Genomic DNA, 25,582 nt, shown 5'->3' with positions numbered 1-25,582 from the left:
GAAATATTTTGTTCCTTTTTAAGCTTGATATTTTTCTATAATATGTAAGCTTTCTAATTATACATTAGGTACCTATTTTTGACTGAAATTGAAGGTCCAAATAGCAAAAACGAATATTTAACGAAAAGCGTAGGGAGTTGTACACACTTTGCTTTCCTAAAAATGAACTGAAATTTTTTGTTCCTTTTTAAACTTGATATTGTTATACGATATGTAAGCTTTCTAATGATCCATCATTTGTCTAGTTCTGACTGGAATTGAAGGTCCAAAGAGAAAAACCGAATTTTTAACTAAAAGCATAGGCAGTTATACACGCTTTGCTTAACTAAAAATGAACTGAAATATTTCGTTCAATTTTAAACTTGATATTGTTCTATGATATGTAAGCTTTCTAATGAGCCATCATTTGTCTAGTTCTGACTGGAATTGAAGGTCCAAAGAGCAAAACTGAATTTTTAACGAAAAGCGTAGGCAGCACACGCTTTGCTTTCGTAAAAATGACCTGAAATATTTTGTTCCTTTTTACACCTGATATTTTTCTATGATATTTATGCTTTCTAATGAGCCATTATTTTTCTATTTCTGACTGAAATTGAAGATCCAAAGAGATAAACCGAATTTTTAACGAAAAGCATAGGCAGCTCTACACGCTTTGCTTACCTAAAAATGAACTGAAATATATTGTTCCTTTTTAAACTTCATATTATTCTATGACAAGTAAGCTTTCCAATGAGCCATCATTGTCTAGTTCTGACTGAAATTGAAGGTCCAAAGATCAAAAACCGAATTTTTAACGAAAAGCGTAGGCAGTTGTACAGGCTTTGCTTTCGTAAAAATGACCTGAAATATTTTTTTCCATTTTACACTTGATATTTTTATATGATATGTTATCTTTCAAATGAGCCATTATTTATCTAGTTCTGACTAGAATTGAAGGTCCAAAGAGCAAAACCGAATTTTTAACGAAACACATAGGCCTGTACACGCTTTGCTTTCGTAAAAATGATCTGAAATATTTTGTTCCTTTTTACACTTGATATTTTTCTATGATATGTAAGCTTTCTGATGATCCATCATTTGTCTAGTTCTGACTGGAATTGAATGTCCAAAGAGCAAAACCGAATATTTAACGAAAAGCATAAGCAGCTTTACACGCTTTGCTTTCCTAAAAATGAACTGAAATATTTTGTTCCGTTTTAAACTTGATATTGGTATATGATATGTAAGCTTTCTAATGATCCTTCATTTTTCTAGTTCTGACTGGAATTGAAGGTCCAAAGAGCAAAACCGAATTTTTAACGAAAAGCATAGGCAGCTGTACACACTTTGCTTACCTAAAAATGAACTGAAATATTTTGTTTTTTTTAAACTTCATATTATTCTATGATATGTAAACTTTCAAAGGAGCCATCCTTTTTCTAGTTCTTACTGGAATTGAAGGTCCAAAGAGCAAAACCGAATTTTTAAAGAAAAGCATAGGTAGCACATGCTTAGCTTTCGTAAAAATGACCTAAAATATTTTGTTCCTTTTTACACCTGATAATATTCTATGATATGTATGCTTTATAATGAGCCATTATTTGTCTATTTCTTACTGAAATTGAAGATTTACAGAGCAAAACCGAATTTTTAACGAAATGCATAGGCAGCTGTACACGCTTTGCTTTCCTAAAAATGAACTGAAATATTTTGTTCCTTTTTAAACTTGATTTTATTCTATGATATGTAATATTTCTAATGAGCCATCATTTGTCTAGTTCTGACTGGAATTGAAGGTCCAAAGAGCAAAAACCGAATTTTTAACGAAAAGCGTAGGCAACTGTACAAGCTTTGCTTACCTAAAAATGAAATGAAATATTTTGTTCCTTTTTAAACTTGATATTGTTCTATGATATTTAAGCTTTCTAATGAGACATCATTTTTCTAGTTCTGACTGGAATTGAAGGTCCAAAGAGCAAAACCGAATTTTTAACGAAAAGCATAGGGCTGTACACGCTTTGCTTACCTAAAAATGAACTGAAATATTTTGTTCCTTTTTAAACTTGATATTATTCTATGATATGTAATCTTTCTAATGAGCCATCATTTGTCTAGTTCTGACTAATTGAAGGTCCAAAGAGCAAAACCGAATTTTTAACGAAAAGCATAAGCAGATGTACACGCTTTGCTTTCGTAAAAATTTACTGAATTATTTTGTTCCTTTTTACACTTGATATTGTTCTATGATATGTATGCTTTATAATGAGACATATTTGTCTATTTCTGACTGAAATAGAAGGTACAAAGAGCAAAACCGATTTTTTAACGAAAAGCATAGGCAGCTGTATACGCTTTGCTTTCCTAAAAATAAACTGGAATATTTTGTTCCTTTCTAAACTTGATATTGTTCTATGATATGTAACCTTTTTAATGAGCCATCATTTGTCTAGTTCTGAGTGAAATTGAAGGTCCAAAGAGCAAAAACCGAATTTTTAACGAAAAGCGTAGGCAGCTGTACACGCTTTGCTTTCGTAAAAATGACCTGAAATATTTTTTTCCATTTTACACTTGATATTTTTCTATGCTATGTTATCTTTCAAATGAGCCATTATTTATCTAGTTCTGACTAGAATTGAATGTCCCAAGAGCAAAACCGAATTTTTAACGAAACACATAGGCAGCTTTCGTAAAACTGACCTGAAATATTTTGTTCCTTTTTACACCTGATAATTTTTTATGCTATGTATGCTTTATAATGATGAATTATTTGTCTATTTCTAACTGAAACTGAAGATCCAAAGAGCAAAACCGAATTTTGAACGAAACGCATAGGCGTGTACAACTTACCTAAAAATGAACTGAAATATTTTGTTCCATTTTAAACTTCATATTATTCTATGATGTGTAATATTTCTAATGAGCCACCATTTGTCTAGTTCTGACTGGAATTAAAGGTCCAAAGAGCAAAAACCGAATTTTTAACGAAAAGCGTAGGCAACTGTACAAGCTTTGCTTACCTAAAAATAAAATGAAATATTTCGTTCCTTTTTAAACTTGATATTGTTCTATGATATTTAAGCTTTCTAATGAGACATCATTCGTCTAGTTCTGACTGGAATTGAAGGTCCAAAGAGCAAAACCGAATTTTTAACGAAAAGTATAAGCAGCTGTACACGCTTTGCTTTCGTAAAAATTTACTAAATTATTTTGTTCAATTTTACCCTTGATATTGTTCTATGATATGTATGCTTTCTAATGAGAAATTATTTGTCTATTTCTGACTGAAATAGAAGGTCCAAAGAGCAAAACCGAATTTTTAACGAAAAACTTAGGCAGTTGTACACGCTTTGCTTTCGTAAAAATGACCTGAAATATATTTGTTCCTTTTTAAACTTGATATTGTTCTATGATATGTAATATTTCTAATAAGCCATCATTTATCTAGTTCTGACTGGAATCGAAGGTCCAAAGAGCAAAAACCGAATTTTTAACGAAAAGCATAGGCAACTGTACAAGCTTTGCTTACCTAAAAACGAAATGAAATATTTTGTTCATTTTTAAACTTGATATTATTCTATGATATGTAAACTTTCTAATGAGCCATCATTCGTCTAGTTCTGATTGGAATTGAAGGTCCAAAGAGTAAAACCGAATTTTTAACGAAAAGCATAGGCAGTTGTACACGCTTTGCTTACCTAAAAATGAACTGAAATATTTTGTTCCTTTTTAAACTTGATATTCTTATATGATATGTAGGCTTTCTAATGATCCATCATTTGTCTACTTCTGACTGGAATTGATGGTCCAAAGAGAAAAACCGAATTTTTAACGAAACACATAGGCCTGTATACGCTTTGCTTAACTAAAAATGAACTGAAATATTTCGTTCAATTTTAAACTTGATATTGTTCTATGATATGTAAGCTTTCTAATGAGCCATCATTTGTCTAGTTCTGACTGGAATTGAAGGTCCAAAGAGCAAAACTGAATTTTTAACGAAAAGCGTAGGCAGCACACGCTTTGCTTTCGTAAAAATGACCTGAAATATTTTGTTCCTTTTTACACCTGATATTTTTCTATGATATTTATGCTTTCTAATGAGCCATTATTTTTCTATTTCTGACTGAAATTGAAGATCCAAAGAGAAAAAAACGAATTTTTAACGAAAAGCATAGGCAGCTCTACACGCTTTGCTTACCTAAAAATGAACTGAAATATATTGTTCCTTTTTAAAATTCATATTATTCTATGACAAGTAAGCTTTACAATGAGCCATCATTGTCTAGTTCTGACATAAATTGAAGGTCCAAAGAGCAAAAACCGAATTTTTAACGAAAAGCGTAGGCAGTTGTACAGGCTTTGCTTTCGTAAAAATGACCTGAAATATTTTTTTCCATTTTACACTTGATATTTTTATATGATATGTTATCTTTAAAATGAGCCATTATTTATCTAGTTCTGACTAGAATTGAAGGTCCAAAGAGCAAAACCGAATTTTTAACGAAACACATAGGCCTGTATACGCTTTGCTTTCGTAAAAATGACCTGAAATATTTTGTTCCTTTTTACACTTGATATTGTTCTATGATATGTATGCTTTATGATGAGCCATTATTTGTCTATTTCTGACTGGAATCGAAGGTCCAAAGAGCAAAACCGAATTTTTAACGAAAAGCGTAGGCAGCTGGACATGCTTTGCTTACCTAAAAATGAACTGAAATATTTTGTTCCTTTTTAAACTTTAAATTTTTCTATGATATCTTAGATTTCTAATGAGCCATCATTTGTCTAGTTCTGACTGGAATTGAAGGTCCAAAGAGCAAAACCGAATTTTTAACGAAAAGCTGTACATGCTTTGCTTTCGTAAAAATGACCTGAAATATTTTTCTCCTTTTTACACTTGATATTTTTCTATGATATGTATGCTTTCTAATGAGCCATTAATTGTTTATTTCTGACTGAAATTGAAGGTCCAAAAAGCAAAAAACGAATTTTTAAAGAGAAACGTAAGCAACTGTACAAGCTTTGCTTACCTAAAAATGAACTGAAATATTTTGTTCCTTTTTAAACTTGATATTCTTATATGATATGTAAGCTTCCTAATGAGCTATCATTCGTCTAGTTCTGATTGGAATTGAAGGTCCAAAGAGTAAAACCGAATTTTTAACGAAAAGCATAGGCAGTTGTACACGCTTTGCTTACCTAAAAATGAACTGAAATATTTTGTTCCTTTTTAAACTTGATATTCTTATATGATATGTAGGCTTTCTAATGATCCATCATTTGTCTACTTCTGACTGGAATTGATGGTCCAAAGAGAAAAACCGAATTTTTAACGAAAATCATAGGCAGTTATACACGCTTTGCTTAACTAAAAATGAACTGAAATATTTCGTTCAATTTTAAACTTGATATTGTTCTATGATATGTAAGCTTTCTAATGAGCCATCATTTGTCTAGTTCTGACTGGAATTGAAGGTCCAAAGAGCAAAACTGAATTTTTAACGAAAAGCGTAGGCAGCACACGCTTTGCTTTCGTAAAAATGACCTGAAATATTTTGTTCCTTTTTACACCTGATATTTTTCTATGATATTTATGCTTTCTAATGAGCCATTATTTTTCTATTTCTGACTGAAATTGAAGATCCAAAGAGAAAAAAACGAATTTTTAACGAAAAGCATAGGCAGCTCTACACGCTTTGCTTACCTAAAAATGAACTGAAATATATTGTTCCTTTTTAAAATTCATATTATTCTATGACAAGTAAGCTTTACAATGAGCCATCATTGTCTAGTTCTGACATAAATTGAAGGTCCAAAGAGCAAAAACCGAATTTTTAACGAAAAGCGTAGGCAGTTGTACAGGCTTTGCTTTTGTAAAAATGACCTGAAATATTTTTTTCCATTTTACACTTGATATTTTTATATGATATGTTATCTTTAAAATGAGCCATTATTTATCTAGTTCTGACTAGAATTGAAGGTCCAAAGAGCAAAACCGAATTTTTAACGAAACACATAGGCCTGTATACGCTTTGCTTTCGTAAAAATGACCTGAAATATTTTGTTCCTTTTTACACTTGATATTGTTCTATGATATGTATGCTTTATGATGAGCCATTATTTGTCTATTTCTGACTGGAATCGAAGGTCCAAAGAGCAAAACCGAATTTTTAACGAAAAGCGTAGGCAGCTGGACATGCTTTGCTTACCTAAAAATGAACTGAAATATTTTGTTCCTTTTTAAACTTTAAATTTTTCTATGATATCTTAGATTTCTAATGAGCCATCATTTGTCTAGTTCTGACTGGAATTGAAGGTCCAAAGAGCAAAACCGAATTTTTAACGAAAAGCTGTACATGCTTTGCTTTCGTAAAAATGACCTGAAATATTTTTCTCCTTTTTACACTTGATATTTTTCTATGATATGTATGCTTTCTAATGAGCCATTAATTGTTTATTTCTGACTGAAATTGAAGGTCCAAAAAGCAAAAAACGAATTTTTAAAGAGAAACGTAGGCAACTGTACAAGCTTTGCTTACCTAAAAATGAACTGAAATATTTTGTTCCTTTTTAAACTTGATATTCTTATATGATATGTAAGCTTCCTAATGAGCTATCATTTGTATAGTTCTGACTAGAATTGAAGGTCCAAATAGCAAAACCGAATTTTTAACGAAAAGCATAAGCAGCTGTAAACGCTTTGCTATCGTAAAAATTTACTGAAATATTTTATTCCTTTTTACACGTGATATCGTTTTATGATATGTATGCTTCCTAATGAGACATTATTTGTCTATTTTTGACTGAAATTGAAGGTCCAAAAAGCAAAACCGAATTTTTAACAAAAAGCATAGGCAGCTGTACACGATTTGCCTTCCTAAAAATAAACTGAAATATTTGTTCCTTTTTAAACTAGATATTGTTCTATGATATTTAAGCTTTCTAATGATCCATCATTTGTCTAGTTCTAATTGTAATTGATGATCCAAAGAGCAAAACCGAATTTTTAACGAAAAAAATAGGCAACTGTACACGCTTTGCTTAACTAAAAATGAACTGAAATATTTTGTTCATTTTTAAACTTGATATTGTTCTATGATATGTAAGCTTTCTAATGAGTCGTCATTTGTCTAGTTCTGACTGGAATTGAAGGTCCAAAGAGCAAAATCGAATTTTTAACGAAAAGCATAGGCAGTTGTACACGCTTTGCTTAACTAAAACTGAACTGAAAGATTTTGTTCCTTTTTAAACTTCATATTATTCTATAATATGTAATCTTTGTAATGAGCCATCATTTGTCTAGTTCTGACTGGAATTGAAGGTCCAAAGAGCAAAACCGAATTTTTAACGAAAAGTTGTACATGCTTTGCTTTCGTAAAAATGACCTGAAATATTTTTCTCCTTTTTACATTTGATATTTTTATATGATATGTATGCTTTCTAATGAGCCATTAATTGTCTATTTCTGACTGAAATTGAAGGTCCAAAGAGCAAAAACCGAATTTTTAAAGAGAAACGTAGGCAACAACTGTACAAGCTTTGCTTACCTAAAAATGAACTGAAATATTTTGTTCCTTTTTAAACTTGATATTCTTATATGATATGTAATCTTTCTAATGAGCTATCATTTGTCTAGTTCTGACTAGAATTGAAGGTCCAAAGAGCAAAACCGAATTTTTAACGAAAAGCATAAGCAGCTGTAAACGCTTTGCTATCGTAAAAATTTACTGAAATATTTTGTTCCTTTTTACACGTGATATCGTTTTATGATATGTATGCTTCCTAATGAGACATTATTTGTCTATTTTTGACTGAAATTGAAGGTCCAAAGAGCAAAACCGAATTTTTAACAAAAAGCATAGGCAGCTGTACACGATTTGCCTTCCTAAAAATAAACTGAAATATTTGTTCCTTTTTAAACTAGATATTGTTCTATGATATTTAAGCTTTCTAATGATCCATCATTTGTCTAGTTCTAATTGTAATTGATGATCCAAAGAGCAAAACCGAATTTTTAACGAAAAAAATAGGCAACTGTACACGCTTTGCTTAACTAAAAATGAACTGAAATATTTTGTTCATTTTTAAACTTGATATTGTTCTATGATATGTAAGCTTTCTAATGAGTCGTCATTTGTCTAGTTCTGACTGGAATTGAAGGTCCAAAGAGCAAAATCGAATTTTTAACGAAAAGCATAGGCAGTTGTACACGCTTTGCTTAACTAAAACTGAACTGAAAGATTTTGTTCCTTTTTAAACTTCATATTATTCTATAATATGTAAGCTTTGTAATGAGCCATCATTTGTCTAGTTCTGTCTGGAATTGAAGGTCCAAAGAGCAAAACCGAATTTTTAACGAAAAGTTGTACATGCTTTGCTTTCGTAAAAATGACCTGAAATATTTTACTCCTTTTTACATTTGATATTTTTATATGATATGTATGCTTTCTAATGAGCCATTAATTGTCTATTTCTGACTGAAATTGAAGGTCCAAAGAGCAAAAACCGAATTTTTAAAGAGAAACGTAGGCAACTGTACAAGCTTTGCTTACCTAAAAATGAACTGAAATATTTTGTTCCTTTTTAAACTTGATATTCTTATATGATATGTAAGCTTTCTAATGAGCTATCATTTGTCTAGTTCTGACTAGAATTGAAGGTCCAAAGAGCAAAACCGAATTTTTAACGAAAAGCATAAGCAGCTGTAAACGCTTTGCTTTCATAAAAATTTCCTGAAATATTTTGTTCCTTTTTACACGTGATATCGTTTTATGATATGTATGCTTCCTAATGAGACATTATTTGTCTATTTTTGATTGAAATTGAAGGTCCAAAGAGCAAAACCGAATTTTTAACAAAAAGCATAGGCAGTTGTACACGATTTGCCTTCCTAAAAATAAACTGAAATATTTTGTTCCTTTTTAAACTAGATATTGTTCTATGATATTTAAGCTTTCTAATGATCCATCATTTGTTTATTTCTAATTGGAATTGAAGATCCAAAGAGCAAAACCGAATTTTTAACGAAAAAATAGGCAACTGTACATGCTTTGCTTAACTAAAAATGAACTGAAATATTTTGTTCATTAGTAAACTTGATATTGTTCTATGATATGTAAGATTTCTAATGAGTCGTCATTTGTCTAGTTCTGACTTGAATTGAAGGTCCAAAAGGCAAAATCGAATTTTTAACGAAAAGCATAGGCAGCTGCACATGCTTTGCTTAACTAAAAATGAACTGAAATAATTTGTTCCTTTTTAAACTTCATATTATTCGATAATATGTAAGCTTTGTAATGAGACATCATTTGTCTAGTTCTGACTGGAATTGAAGGTCCAAAGAGCAAAACCGAATTTTTAACGAAAAGCATAGGCAGCTGTACATGCTTTGCTTTCGTAAAAATGACCTGAAATATTTTTCTCCTTTTTGCACCTGATAATGTTCTATGATATGTGTGTTTTATAATGAGCCATTATTTGTCTATTTCTGACTGAAATTGAAGATCCAAAGAGCAAAACCGAATTTTTAACGGAAAGCATAGGCTGTACACGTGTTGCTTACCTAAAAATGAACTGGAATATTTTGTTCCTTTTTAAACTTGATATTTTTCTATGATATATAATCTTTCTAATGAGCCATCATTTATCTATTTCTAACTGGAATCGAAGGTCCAAAGAGCAAAACCGAATTTTTAACGAAAAGCATAGGCAGCTGTACACGCTTTGCTTTCGTAAAAATGACCTGAAATATTTTGTTCCTTTTTACACCTGATAATGTTATATGATATGTATGATTTATGATGAGCCATTATTTGTCTATTTCTGACTGAAATTGAAGATCCAAAGAGCAAAACCAAATTTTTAACGAAAAGCATAGGCTGCTGTACACGATTTTCCTTCCTAAAAATGAACTGAAATATTTTGTTCCTTTTTAAACTTCATATTATTCTGTGATATGTAAGCTTTCTAATGACCCATCATTTGTCTAGTTCTGACTGGAATTGAAGGTCCGGAGAGCAAAAATAATGGCTCATTAGAAAGCATACATATCGTAGAAAAATATCAGGTGTAAAAAGGAACAAAATATTTCAGGTCATTTTTACGAAAGCAAAGCATGTACAGCTGCTCGTTTGATGAATTATTGGTAGCATGATCAAATAAAATATTATTTTAAGATACTAGCAACTGAACCGAGTATAATTAATAAAATGTCGATCATGAGATCGTCGTAAAATTATTAGCGTTCGAATATGGAATTATGAACCTTGAACTCGATACCCTAATTCGATCAATTGATGATTAATTGATGGTTTATTGAAAATTAACAATGGAGTGAAGGAGGGTACCGGCTACACGGGATGATGTAGCGCCCAGATGCTCAAGTGAGCAAAAAACACCAAAGTCTCTTGAAGATCAGTTGGTGAAAGGATGATTAAATGCTGGTCTAATCATTTATTAAAATAATTCTCGTCCGAGCCTTATGTGATAAAACCTAATTAATTATGAAGAGATGAGGGACCGACCAAGGGGTCATGAAACTGACCCTGGGTGGTCATGGGATCGACTGACGATCATTTTATGATGTTCCAAATTGTTTGGAAGAGTTTGAACCTAATATGAACAAATTAGGTCAAATGATGAAAATATGTGGGACCGGCCTCTTGCAATCCAAAGAGCCAACCTTGGTCGGTCAAGGTAGTATGCTCGCGTCACCAAAGTGTTCGTGTCTCAGTCCTGAGGGTTTTGATATTTTTCTGATGTGCGTTTGAGCAATCATTTGGGAAAATACGAAGAAATCAGGGATTTTTTACTGAAGCTGAGGAAACTTCATGAGATGAAGGAAAAATAATAATAAAATGAAGGAATCATGAAGTGTGGGACCGGCTATGGCCAAGGAATGGCCGACCGGCCAATGAGCCCGTCCCATAGCATTTTCCTAAGTTTAATATATTTTTTCATGATTTTATGGAAATATCATAAAATCAAGGAGTTTGTTGAAACTAAAGAGTTTTGTTGAAATCAAGGAGTTTTCATGAGATTAAGGAAACAAATAATATTAATAATAATAAAATAAGGGCGTGTGGGACCGGCTTGGGCATGGTCGGCCGGCTGGGGCTCGGTCCCGTGAGTTTTCCTTAATTTTATGTATTATATCATGATTTGAAGGAATTTTCATAATTTGAAGGAAACATCATGAAATCAAGGAATTTCATGGGATGAAGGAAACATAAAAATAAAATAAGGGGTGTGTGGGACCGGCTAGGGAATGACCGATCGGCTAGGGTCCGGTCCCACGAGTTTCCCTAATTTTATATTATTTTTCATGACTTGAAGGAAATATCATGAAATTAAGGAGTTTTCATGAGATGAGGGAAATAATAATAAAATAATGAGGAATTATGAGGTGTGGGACCGGCCACGACTAGGGCATAGCCGGCCGGCTAGTAGACACGGTCCCACGACACCTTTCCCAATTTTATATTATTTCCTTGATGCGAAGGAAACACCATGAAACTGAGGAGTTTCCTTAAGACGAAGGATATTTGTTCAAATGAAAGGATTTTCATGAGATCGAGGAAAATAATAAAAATATGATAAAACATAGAATTGGGCGTGGGACTGGCCACGGCGTGACTGGCCGTCCGGTGGGCCCAGTCCAATAGCGCCCTGACCAATATTTTATTATTTATCATTTTTTTCCTATTTGCATAGGTTTATCGTTCCTTCGTGTTTTGGAATGCTCGTACGTGCATTCAGATGCTCGTTAGTGCATTATTGCTAAGTACACTTGCACCATTTTGTTCGGGGCTTACTCGATAGTGGCTCAGATGCCCGTGCGTTTAATATTTGTTACTAACCTATGGAATTCTGCTGGGAAAAACCTTGAATTGAAGTAATGAAATATTATGGAAAATGTAGAATATTTTCCAGGGATTCAGTTAATGAATCTAATGATTTAGGAATAATTAATCGATTGCTCTATACTAGTACGATCGTCTAGGAGCATTAATTATTCATGAAATTAAGTGATATGAGCTTGTTGAATTGTCATACTTCATTTATATAGTGAGGGAAAACAATTGTTACATCCTGAAGACGTTATTGCTCTATACTAGCAGGAAAGCTATTTAGGAGCCGTCCAATCTTTCGATTCTATATATAGATAATTACTGAAATTGCTCAGTATTCATAAGATATGCCGTTGCCTCAGCTGAGAGACTACACATCTACATATACTCTGAGAGACAGTATTCTCAGTCAGAGATCTTTGTGGCATGAGCTTTCACGCTTTCGATAAGAGACATGAGCCTCGATATTCATCTGATTGCTGGATCAGGAGTATGTACAATTATGGGTTTACGATTTTAGCCCTTGTCGAAAATCCACCATCTACAGCTGGTCATCCTTGTTCCAAAAAAGTTTCATGCGCTCCCGGAGGTTGTAGGAAGGTAGAGTTAGCTTTCCCCCTTGCTATATAATCACAGCCCCCCTATTCGCTTCGGCTCCCTTGGCTTGGTTTCTCATGAGGCTCGCGCTCTTAGAGCTTAGCTTGTTAAGCTTCCGAATAGTTTCTTGTAATAATCTCTTTATCTAATAATAATAACAAGTTTATTAAACGGTTAAAATTTCATCACATAAGTTTGGCATTGCTGTGAGTTTTAGAAAAGTTCTTTTTGTTGTGTTGTGTTGTGCGTTGTTGTGTTGTGGAAATAAATCTGCATGACGTTTGGTAAATATAATTTAAAAAGCACCGTGAAATTAAGAAAATGTAATTTCTGTTTGATAAACTTGTATTTTAAAGTGCTGGTGATGTAGTTAATGACGAAAATAGACATATTTCAAAAACTAGTTTTAAATACACTTTAATTATAATAAATTATATTTTTAATTCTAATATATTTAAAAAAAATATAAGTAATATTTATTTTTTATTATTTAATAAAAATTATACTACGTTTTATTTTTTTCTCTCTCTTCTTCTTCTCTCTAGGAAAAGAAAAACTCTAGTTTCCATTACCATCTTGCTCAGATTTGGTCATTTTTGGGCCAGATTTGAGCAAGAATTTCTTCTCTTTTTAAGTTTTAGTAGGTAGCTTTTCAATAAAACTTATTTTTCTTTTGGTTTTATGTCATTCGACACATTTCTTCGCTATTTGAAGCGAATTTTCTTCGTCATTTGGGGCGATTTTCTCTTCGCTTTTTGAGAGCGATTTATTCAAACCTTGATCGCTGGTTCGTGGCTTGCTATTCTCGATTCAAGAACATCATTGATTCAACACGGTATTTCTTTGGATCCATATTCAATCAAAGGGATTTAGGGGATCCGGGTACGTTTGGATCTACAAGATTATGGGAAAATTACTCATTCTTTTTAGGAGCATCTCTTGTTGAAGAAGAAGAAAATCATATTAAATGGTCGGAATCGATTCCAGGTAATACCATCATTCTTCCCTACTACATATACAGATATTGGATATCGTTTCGGTTTATGACTCTTTCTCTCCGTGATTTACTTGTAATTCATATCTATATTTGTAATAGGGTTTTGATTATCTTGTATTTTGATGTTTTTGTTATTCTTGTAAGCGATCATGTAATCACGATTTTGATATGAATAAATCGAAATTGTTGATTGACCAAAAATAAAAATAAAATATAAATATGTTTTCTTAGAAAAATATTATTATATTGTAATTATGTTGTAGATAAACTAAAGTTAATACAAATATAAATAGAGAGAAGAATAAAGGAAGCTCTTATTAATGAATACTCTATTCACACATAGATTATGGCTCTATTTATAAGTTAAATAGAGAGGGGATTTATTACGTACATTAGAGTTTCTAATGCATATATGCACACTAAATAAGTGGTTACATGATAGTGAATGTCATGCAGAGATGCAGACATTATACAATATTTGTCCGCACATTCATGGGTATTAAACCCATCAACAAATTATTATTTATTATTTTAAAATAAAAAATAGAGAAATAAAATAGAAGTTAAAATATAATGATAAGTGTACAATATTCAAGGGTAAAACTTGTTTTTATAATAAAATAACAAGGTTAAAATAGAGAATCAATTAAATCAAATTATGTGGGTCCAGAGCTTCTGCTTTTCCAGCTTTTAAAAGATAGTGCTGAGTAGCTTTTAAAAGCAGACCTAAAATGAAAGTGCTTCTCTCCAAAAAATATTTTGAATTTTTTTTACCAAACACAATATTTGGTAAAAGTACTTTGTTATAAGTTTGTTACAAAGTGCTTTTGGTTGAAAAAAAACAATCTCAAACGGGGGCTAAAGTTAAACCTCTATGCTATTGGAGATAGTTTACTAATTATGGGGTCCTATATTTGTGCAAATCCTCCTAAAAAAATTACGTGTATGATTTTTAACACCCACTATCGGAGATGCTCTAAGGCCTTCGTTTAGTAAAAGAAAAAAAACAAAAAACTATCTCTCCTCTCGTTTTTTTAATTGTTATTCTTTTTCCTTTTTCATATTCTTCAATGTAGTGTTTGGTTCTTAATTTTTCCATAAATGTCCTCATTTTTTATCCTGGCATTTCTAGGGGTGATCCCAAAAGAATTAGGGGCGACTTTTTTATTCCCAACCCATAGACAACGTTATGGGATGTCCAAACTTGCGGAGATTACCATTGTATCCTCATACAATCGGTATCTACGGTAGTGGTATAACCTACCGATTATTAGTATTCTCAATGATGTGGTCGCTAGCAATCGGTAAATATGTGAAGGTCATAAATAACATCATAACCTACCGATTATTCTAGTTCCCAAATTCGAAAAAATTGAAATTTCGACAAAAACAAAATTTGGGGCATCTGAATAATCGGAGGTTATTTATCATCCGATTATAGTAGTTCCTAAATTCCAAAAATCGGTGATTTCGGCGATGAAGAAATTTGGGGCAACTTTATAGTCGGACGTCATATTAACTTACTTACCTACCGATTATTTTAGTTCTCAAATTCGAAAAAATTGAGATTTCCAAACGCGTATCTGGATTTTACCACAATCGGTAGGACCAAGAACCTCACGAGACTGTCGATTGTTAAAGTATAGAAATAAGAAATCTTTAGAATTTTTCTATGTAATCGGACGTTAAAAAAATGTCTACACGATTATTATTTTCGAGAAATTCATTTTTTTAGAATTTTGAATAACTGTAATTTGGGGCTACTTATAGTCGGTAGCTAATGAGATGTTATTAGCTACGGATTAATAACCGTTTGACCTACAAAACCAATGTCAACCTAAATTCATTTCATTTATTTTCAACTTTAACTCCTCTTCTCCTCTTCCCATCCGGTTGCAGAGAGGAAAACTTCCCCCTCGTTGGACTCCGCTTCAATACATCATTATCATTAATCGTCGAATCGAATCATCGTCGATTATTCTCTATAAAGATGAAAGATAAGGAACGTAAGAAAGCATGAACCAAAAACGTAGTGTGCGGTGTGGATCCAAATATTGGATTGCATGCCCGTAATAAAGAGACTTTAACTGAAGAACGCGAAGAACGTGAAGAACGCGAAGAAAATGAAGATGATGATGTCCCTGATGTAGGCAATACTGATAGACAAATTCTCAGGCAACTTGAAATGGCGTCGATTAGGTAAGATTCTACGATTAATTTGGTTTATATTGTTTCAATTCGACGAATCCATGATTTTTTTTTTAGGGTTTTCGGTTATTACCCAAATTTAGTAGGTTAGTTATTGTTTTAAAATTCTGATTGTGGTCGAATTCTTCATTTCACAAGAACATTTGTCATATTCGGGTGGTAAATATTTAGGTTGCCTACCGATTATAGAACGTTTTTCATTACTGAGGCCTAAATCGATCATAATCGGAAGTTAATTGTGTTTTTGCCATCCGAATATACTAGGGAAGAACAAGTATTAGAGATGCAATAATCGGGTGATTTTATAATTTGCTTCTGATTGTTTAGGCTCAACTACTTTAGTAATTTATGGACACAAAGTGATGCATATTCGGTAGAAATTATTTTTGTGAGGCTTTCGATGGTGATGCATTCGGAAGGGTATACTTTTTCTGAATTTCGATTATTCGTATTCGAAAGATTATGTTGAAATTTAGCATCCGATTATTGTGTGTAGATAAACATATTCGAACACCAAAAAATTTCTTTTGTTTCCGATCATCCGTATTCGGTAGCTTTTGGTGAACTGAAACTTTCGATTGTGCATAATCGGAAGCTAATGGTTAACTCAACCAACCGAATATGTATATTCGGGAACGTTGGTTTTAGATTAACTTCCGATTATATAGTTTACTAACATGTTGTACTTTATTTTGTTGTTTAGGGATATGCGAGGTAAGAAAGTCGAAGATGCAATTGTCTCAGCTAGTGCAAGGAAGGAAAGGCGTCAGAACCTAACAACTAGTGCAAGGAGAGCTAGGAATGCTAAAGCCGCTACAAGTGCTCAAGATGGAACTCAACAAGCAAGTCAAGAAGGTGTTCAACCAAGTGCCCCTCAATCAGAACCGGTTCAAAAAGGTGTTCAATCAAGTGCCTCTCAATCACAACCAGTTCAAGAAGGTGTTCAACCAAGTGCTCTACAATCACAAGCATAAATTCAACTAGAAGCACCCGAAGATAGAGTACCAGAAGTAGGACAACCTAGTGGTGCGCAAGAAGAAGGAGAAGCCGAAAAGAAAAATCCTCCTCGAAAGAAAGTGCAACACCTTGTCCCACAAAGACTGAAGGTGCAGGATATTCCAGAAGGTGTAATCCTTGGGATGCCAGGGGATGGAGGACAATTGTTATTTGGATACAAAGACTCTCGGTCCAAAGAAATATATGAAACCGAGGTAATAATCATACCCATTTTATTTACCTATTATCTTTTTTTCGTAATAGTTTTAAGGGTTATAGTTTTAGGTTTTTCTAATTTTTTTTAACTTGTATTGTGTTTAATAGTATCATTCCGATGCGGCTCGTATACTCAAACCGACCGCCGCACCAACTAAAATGTTGGATTGGACTTTGAAGGATGAATGTGAAAGGTTCAAGACAATTATTGCAAATTCGGGGTTTGTTGATGCTGCCGAGAACTCTATGTTGGAACATGACCGGGTGGCTATATCGGTGTTTGTGGAGAGACTTTATCCTGAGACCGACACCTTCCATATGCCGTTTGGGGAGATAAAGATTACCCAAGATGATGTTGTGCAGACTGTTGGACTCCCTGTCCATGGCAAAGGTGTTAGCGCTGAGTTCACAAAGCAGTTGGAATGGGCCAAACTTTGTTCTCCAACTAAGAAGTGTTTGGGTTGGGATGAAGAAACATCAAAAACTGAGTTCAAAAGATGCATGAAGTATAGAACTAGACAGTTCAACATGGGTACTCTGATGGATATGTTCAAGGGCACCAAGGAAAAAGAAGATAATTGAACTTTAATAGATGAGCAATTCGACCACGTGGCCACCGCATATCTCCTATGTGTATTGGGATGTATCATTTTCCCCAATACCGGTGGCAATCGGGTCGACGCCAACCTTTTACAACTTCTAGATCCTCTCAATAAAGTGCATGAGTACTCTTGGGGCACGACATGCCATGCATGGTTGATGGAAGAGTTGGGAAAGGCGTCGAGGCTTGGAATTAGCCAAGTGGTCGGGAACGTGAGTCTACTAAAGGTATTGTTTATTAACGCTACATACTTGCTTATTTTTTTAATTTTTCTACCATTGAAGAATCAATTTCCTAATACTTGCAAAAATGATAATATAGACATGGATCTACGACCACTTCCCTATCTTGGGATTGTCCATTGAAAACCCGACGTGTGCGAAAAGTGACCCTAGAGGAACAAAGTACGTCTTCGATGACAACCATTCTAGGACAAAGGAGCAGCAACTGATTCGTTTTAGGGAGATTTTGGATGAACTAAAATCCCAAGACGTATGCTTTGATCCATACAAGGAAGACCGAGCTAATGGACATATCGCGGGTCGGTCCGATTTGGACCTTTATTTTGGACCGTTGTGGCACCCCACAGGATATGTGATGTACAATGCCTCAAGGGTGATGCGACAACACGGTTATGTACAAGGTATACCAAAGGAGGTAATCCATGGAAATTTCTCTTTGGATCTGGAACAATGCAAGTGTGATAAAGATTCTATCACGGTGTTTTACTAGGGTAAACCATCTTGTAAATTCCATTGGGATAGAAGGACAGTTTTCTTGATCGACGGTGAAAGGACAGTCAACCAAGGTTTCGAAACTGCTTCCAACTATATGGATTGGTACCGGAATGTTTCTCATCTTCGTGTAATCCGTGATCTTAAAGCAAAGGCCGCACCATCGTATAAGAGTATCCTTAAAGAGAAACCTGCGGATTTTGATAGATTGGTACGTATTGTTTTGTGAATTTAGTTTAATATTATGGGTCAAAATAGAGTAATAACCGTTTGATGGTATGCTATGTTTTAAAACAGATGAGCAGGTTCAAGAGTTTGTCCAAATGGTGCACTAATTGCATAAAGGCCGGAGAGCCTGTGCTACTTGAGAAGATAAAAAAGCACCAAGATTTGATTGATAACGTTGAAAATGAAGATTATGCATCTCAGTTCATAGAAAAAGGCAAGCAACCTACAAAGAAAGTGACCAAAAGAACTCGGGCGTCATCGAGCACTCAAGTTGATGTCCCAAATGATGAAACCAATGATGATGTTGGTCCAAGTCGTAGAGGTAGTAAAGGTCGCAAAGTCAAAGCAAATAGGAATATCTAAACTCTCGATGTACTAAACTCTCGGTGTTTTGTTAACTTTATGGATAACTTTGTTTATGTCGGATTATGTCGTTTTCAAAGTTTGTGTCGGATTATAAGTTGGTACGCTATGTTTATGTTTTGTGAATGGTTCGTTTTATGAATTATTAATAGTTTTATTGCTATCTTTATGTATTTAAAGATGACTCGCAAGCAAATCACATGCAGAGATATGAAACTGTTGAATTTTATACAAACAATCGGAATATTAGTTTATATACGTAGCTCCCGGTTCTGGGGATATTGCAATTTTATTGTCAGAATCAGGAGCTATTTATATTATGTACCTACCGAATTTGGGGATTTTGAAAAAAAAAATCAGATTCGGAAGATTGTTAATTTCGTTGCCTACCGATTATGCTTTGTGAACAAATAATTTTTGGTTTGTAACCAAACCACACCATATTCGGGAACTAAGTTAACTTATTAAACTGCCGATTGTTGTCATCGGTAGGGTTAGTTTATATTGTTCCTACGATTATTCTATGTGAAGAAAACTTTGTTTTTTGTATCCAAACAACACCATAATCGGGAACTAACATCATTCCTTAGCTTTCGATTATTACACTCTAAAGTACTTTGTGTTCTGTAACCAAACAACACCATATTCGATAACGAAGTTAACTTCTTCAACTTCCGATTATAATATTCGGCAGGTTTATTTTATATGTTTCCTTCGATTATTCTATGTGAAAAAAACTTTGTTTTTCTGTATCCAAACAACACCATAATCAGAAACATATATCACTCCTTGGCTTTCGATTATAACAATCGAAAGTTCTTTTGTTTTCTTTATCCAAACAACATAATATTCGGAAATTAAATTAACTCGTAAAGTTTCCGATTATGGTAATCAGGTGCTTATTTAACCAAATAAACTACCGCTTATAGTTAATCGATAGGCTTTTATATTAATAATCTTTCGATTGCAGCCATTACATAAAGACCTTAACGTTACAATCACTTTAAAACCACCTAAATACTCTAATAATCACTTAAAAGTATTAAAAAAGATCATAACTTCCAGTGACCATAGAAATTTTCCCTCTTGATTTTTTAGTATCCTTCATGTTAGAGCATTGCTCGGTCGAACTCGCATGCATTGCTATCTCAAGCATGTTTGTCAATGTTAGTGATCAAAACTATAAGTCTTGATTTCAAGTCTACTATAGCTAAGGTCTCGGACTAGGATAGAAAGTGCAGTTGAGCTCAAGAACTCCATGGAAATCATCATACAAGACGAAGAACTACTCAAGGAACCGGTGGATCTTCATCGACTAAAAGGTATGTGGAGACTTGAACTCATCTATCACTCAAAAGTTTATTTATCTCCTATCTTGAGACAAAATTCGTTTTGCTATATAGACTTAGATTATACACATTTGCTATTTCGAGCCGAGTTTATCTCGCCTATCTATTTCTCGAAATATGTGTTGGTAAACTTTCGCTTTAGCCAAGTTCATCTTTACCTAGTGACGGAAGTCATGACAAGTTTCAATCACTTTGAAAAATTCTTACTTTGACGAAAAATAGTTTCTGAATTAAAATTTTAGAATATCAACGTCCTCTAAGAATGTTTCAATGATTGAAATGAGAGTTTAGATTATATAACCATTGGAGGATATAAGCATTATTGTGGAAACACATATATGTATAAGTCCTTATTCCTTGAACCGAAGTTTGCGAATTTTGTTGATTAAGAGAACCGGAATGGTGGCGTGAGCTAAGTCCGCGAACTGGCGGAAGTTCTCGACCCGAGAAATTCTGCTGGAGTTTGTGAATTCCGTCCGGGAACTTAATTCCGCGAACCCAGTCCGCGAACTTGAGTAGGTTATATCTAAAAACGATGTTTGTGAACTTATTCTTATATTAACTAAGGAATGTAAATTGTAAACCGTGTCTATATAGTTCATGAAGCGATTCGAGTGAATCAAATCGTTCTTGCTTCAATTGTGTCTTGTGTAGTTATATAAGATTTCCTTGCAATTGAACAACTCTCTAAATAGTTCATTTGAGTCACTTGAACTAGTTATGGTGAAGAAGAATATGGTTGATATGAAAGTGATCATATGGCTAACCATTTGGTTGACTATTGTTGAAACAACAAATGTACAAGTTTGGGTACGGTTACACAAGCCTAGAAACGTGCATTTCATTTGTGTGCAACAAGCTAGTTTTCGATCTAACAGTTGAAATATATTATCTTGAATCTAATCATTTTTTCATATAACGGTGAATATTGAATGCTTTGTTACCAAGATAACATTGATTGCAAACCCTGATTTGAAAGACTATATAAGGGAGAACTCTAGCAACTGGGAAACCCAATCCCCATACCTTCTGTGTGATACTAGTTGTGCTAAGATAGAGTCGGTTATTCTTTAACCTTTGGTTTCTTCTTCTAAACCAGGTTAACAACCTAAAGACTTCATTGGGATTGTGAAGCCAGACCGATACTACTTTCTTGTAGTTGTGTGATCTGATCTTGCTGTTTATATCGTACAAGTACAATTGTAATAATTGGCTTGAGATTGATATCTCTGATAGGCAAGATATAAAAGAAATCACAAACACTTCGTCTCATCGTTTGTGATTCCGCAATATCCTTTTTCGCTGCGTCGATTAAGATTATTGTGAGGTGATTGATAATACTAGGTTGTTTTTCGGGAATATAAGTCCAGTTTATCAATTGGTTCATGTTCACCTTGATTTATCAAAAGATGGAACAAAACTCGTAGGCATATTCGTGGGAGATGGATTTATCTATTACCGTAGACTTTTCTGTATGGTACATATTTGTTTATTAAAGTCTTCGACTTTGGGTCGTAGCAACTCTTAGTTGTGTGTGAGATCAGCCAAGGGAATCAACTACGTAGTATCCTGCTGGGATCAGGGACGTATGAGCATAACTGTACCTTGGATCAGTGTGAGATTGACTAGGTTTCAACTACAGTCCAGACCGAAGTTAATTTGGAGTAGGCTAGTGTCTGTAGTGGCTTGATGCAGTGTGTATTCAACTGGAATAGGTCCCGGGGTTGTTATGTAATTGCGGTTTCCTCGTTAACAAAATTTTGGTGTTTGTGTTATTTCTTTTCCGCATTATATTTTGTTATATAATTGAAATATCACAGGTTGTGTGTTGATCAATCAATTAGAATATCCGACCTTATGGTTGTTGATTTAAATTGATTGACACTTGGATATTGGTCTTTGGTACCATCCAAGTTATCTCTCTAGTATTTGATAAAGACTCGCAGATTTCTATTTGTTTAAGTATATATCAAATCGAGAGATTGAGATATAAACTCTTTGATATATTTTTCATCTAGATTGAGTCTGGATCAGCAAGATTTCTCTGAAATTACGAATGAGTAACAAGTTATTACTAACTAATGTTTATGTGAGCCGGAGTTACAAAGATACTTACTCATTTTTCATACGTCCACCAAGGAAAAGCGTTCCTAACAAATCGTTCCTCATCTTCAAGTTTGTCAATCTCCTTATCGAGCGCATTCTTTCTCATCTTAATGTCATTGGATGATCTTCGAATTCGATTACCATCTAACGCCTCAAATACCATTAAAATACAGTTCCATAGATGCTCTTGGGATTCCGATTTGTGGAGCTTGTGAACACGATCATGAGCAGTTACCATATCGTACGCTCTATAAATAACACAATCTTCTTCTTCGGCAAAAGCAATATCCATGTTTTTGTTTTCAAAATTAGAACTGTAGAGAGGAAATAGTTTGGTGCAATTGGGTTGATAGATATGAGTTTCTTTATATAGGTTTAGGGACCAACGGCTCTTTTTCTTTTTCCCAAAAGCTCCAACGGTTCATAAATTTGGTTTAAACTGCAACGACTAATTTGACGAAGGTTGAATCTGGGGAAACCAATAATCGGTGGGTGTTTACCGATTATGGTAGCTTTCAAAATTTGAATCTGGGACAACCTATAATCGGAGGCTTTGTAACCTATTGGACTTCTGATTATGAATACATCCATAACACAAACCAAATGGTTATGGTTGTCAAGGTTGAATCTGGGGCCACTTATAATCGTAGGTTTATAAGTTTGAACATCTGCCGAATATGGCAGATTTCAAAATTTTGAAAAAAAAAAAAGATTTAAGCAAAAACTTATTTTGGGGCAACCTATAATCGAGAGGTTTTGTAACCTATTTGACCTCCGATTATGGCTACATCCAAAACATAAACCATATGGTTATGGTTGGTCTGTACCCTCACAACCTATGCAATTTGGCAAAGGTTGAATCTGGGGCCACTTATAATCGGTAGTTTACAATTTAGATTAGCTACCGATTATGGCAGATTTCAAAATCTATCAAATGTAGGATTTAAGGAAAATCTCATTTTGGGGCAACCCATAATCGGGAGTGTTTGTAACCAATTTATCTTTCGATTATGGCTACATCCAAAACACGAAACCAAATGGTTATGATTGGCTATGTACCCTCAAAACCTATGGAATTTGGCCAAGTTTGAATCTGGGGCTACTTATAATCGATAAGTTTATAAGTTATTTTAGCTACCGATTATAGAATGGCATATTAGCCGAAATATGCACACAATAATCGGAGACTAATTAGTATATATTGACTATCGATTATTGGTTAACTACCGATTGTTGTGTTTGCTACCGATTATATAAGGGCATATCGACCATTTTGAAAAATCGAAGATAAGGAGTAGCTTAGATTTACGCTTGAATGATCTTTTTTGTCTTTTTGTATCGCCCCTAATTCTTTTGAGGTCGCCCCTAAAAATGCCACGTTGTTTATCTCAGTGGGGCAAAACTCCCTGGTCTTCATCACATCATCACCAGCAAGCATTCAGTATCTCTTTCAAAAGCGTTTTGCTGGCAACAAATTTTTGTGGATTAGTTACTCACCGCATATATTAAGTGCCAAAATCAATTGAGAATGTATGGGACTCTGACTAAATCCGCTTGTAGGCTCTAAGAGAAGAATGAATGCTTCCACACACGGAAAGGAATCTGAAACCAGCACTCAAGGGTGTCTCAGAAAACGGCTGTATGTACTTTGGATGCGAAATGGGAGATTTAATTTTTCCTCCTCCCGATGAATAATGATACCTCGAGTCAAAGGAAAGGCTTTGTTTGTTTTGGGGGCCAATCCGGACGAAAATTTTCGTCGTTTGTGCAAGTGCTGGTGCAGGCCCAGTATTTTGATGTTGTCTCTAATGTCGCATGTGGTGAACTTTTGACACATATGACGGTTTGGCCGAGTGGTCTAAGGCGCCAGATTTAGGCTCTGGTCCGAAAGGGCGTGGGTTCAAATCCCACAGCCGTCACTTTTTTTTTTTAATCCAGACATAAATGTACTAAGATTCCTACTAAGTTCCCAAAATCTACTTAAAACGCCCATTTAGCAATGTTTTCTGCCGCACGATATGTATTATTGAGCAGAAATGAAGGATGCTGCTGCCAATTTCTTAATAAGTTTATCGTTATCCCTTGTATTTTATTTTTGATCGATTTCCTTATATGTTTGACTTCTTGTTGTGCCCATGTGTTTCCAGAGGGGAGAGTTGAAACCTTTGTCAGAACTACATTGCACCTGCAGAATCAAATATCACAAACCTGCTGTTTGTGGACGGATTCATCCGCGTAAGTACGGTTCTTCTTGACTAACCATATTAGCATCCGACTTGTTCATGATTTTGAACATAATTTTATTTGTCTTGTTGATCCTCTATCTGTTTCATGAGTAGGAATTGATTGAGGAGAGAATTCTATGGCTATTCACTCTGAAAACGGAGAGGTCTGTCAATCTTTACTCTGAAATCTTTTTACGTTTTGAGTAGTCTGTTAATCCTTGTTTTAGTAAGTAAAAAATTTTAACATTTACTAGTGAAACATACGATGATACCGAATATATGTTAAGCTGCTATTCTTATATTTTGATGTTATGTTGCACGGATGTACTTCGCGATCTCCATGTTATTTGAGCTACTATGTCTAGTACTTTACGCATATGTCTTCCCTAAATTGCCCATCGTAAAGTACTACCGTTCGAAAGCAGCCTCAGAAGGATCTAAAACGGTTTGCGCTGACCTTGCTGCTGGCGGAATACAAGTAAGTGTCATCTCTCTACCAATTTTTTCATTTTTTACGTTAGCTTCAGATTTTCTCACAAGTAGGTTTTGGAAACTAATGCAGGCTTCAGAAGAGAGTCCAGAGTACATGGCGCGCCTAGACAACAAACAGTTGCTTGCTCAGAACATGGACTACGCAATTACAATATTTCTCACATTTGTATTGACATTTTCACTTTATCCTGGCTTCTTAACCGAAGACACTTAAACACATAGTCTGGGATCTTGGTATGCGCTAGTGATAATTGCAATGTATAATGTGTGGAATCTGGTTGGAAGATGTATTCCGCTTATCGGTTCCTTGAAGTTGGAATCACGGCGATGGCTGCTCACAGTGTCTTTTTCTCGTTTCTTACTGATTCCGTGTTTTTACTTCGCGGCCAAGTAGGGCTGGATGATCATGCTGACTTCATTTTTAGGTTTAAGTCAAGGATATCTCCCTGTTTGTGTTCTAACTGGAGCGCCAAAAAACTATAAGGTTAGTAACTTCCGCTGATTCTGCCCAAGGCCCTCTAAAATCTAGCTGAAAATCTCATGGAGAAGAATGCGCATTGTTTTTGCAGGGACCCGAGAAAAACGCACTGGGGAATCTGCTGGTATTGTTTCTGGGAGGAGGTATACTTGCAGGGGTAA

The 25,582-nt window shown here is 34.3% G+C and overlaps 1 non-coding gene across 1 annotated transcript; it reads left to right on the top strand.

The window, feature by feature from the left end:
* Window positions 1–24,065: 24,065 nt before the first annotated feature.
* Window positions 24,066–24,145, top strand: TRNAL-UAG. Its single transcript has one exon. It is a non-coding gene; the product is annotated as a tRNA-Leu (tRNA).
* Window positions 24,146–25,582: the final 1,437 nt, after the last annotated feature.

The sequence above is a fragment of the Papaver somniferum genome, chromosome 3, assembly GCF_003573695.1.
Source record: "Papaver somniferum cultivar HN1 chromosome 3, ASM357369v1, whole genome shotgun sequence".
NCBI classification, from domain to species: domain Eukaryota; kingdom Viridiplantae; phylum Streptophyta; class Magnoliopsida; order Ranunculales; family Papaveraceae; genus Papaver; species Papaver somniferum.
This window is presented reverse-complemented; position numbering and strand designations above follow the sequence as displayed.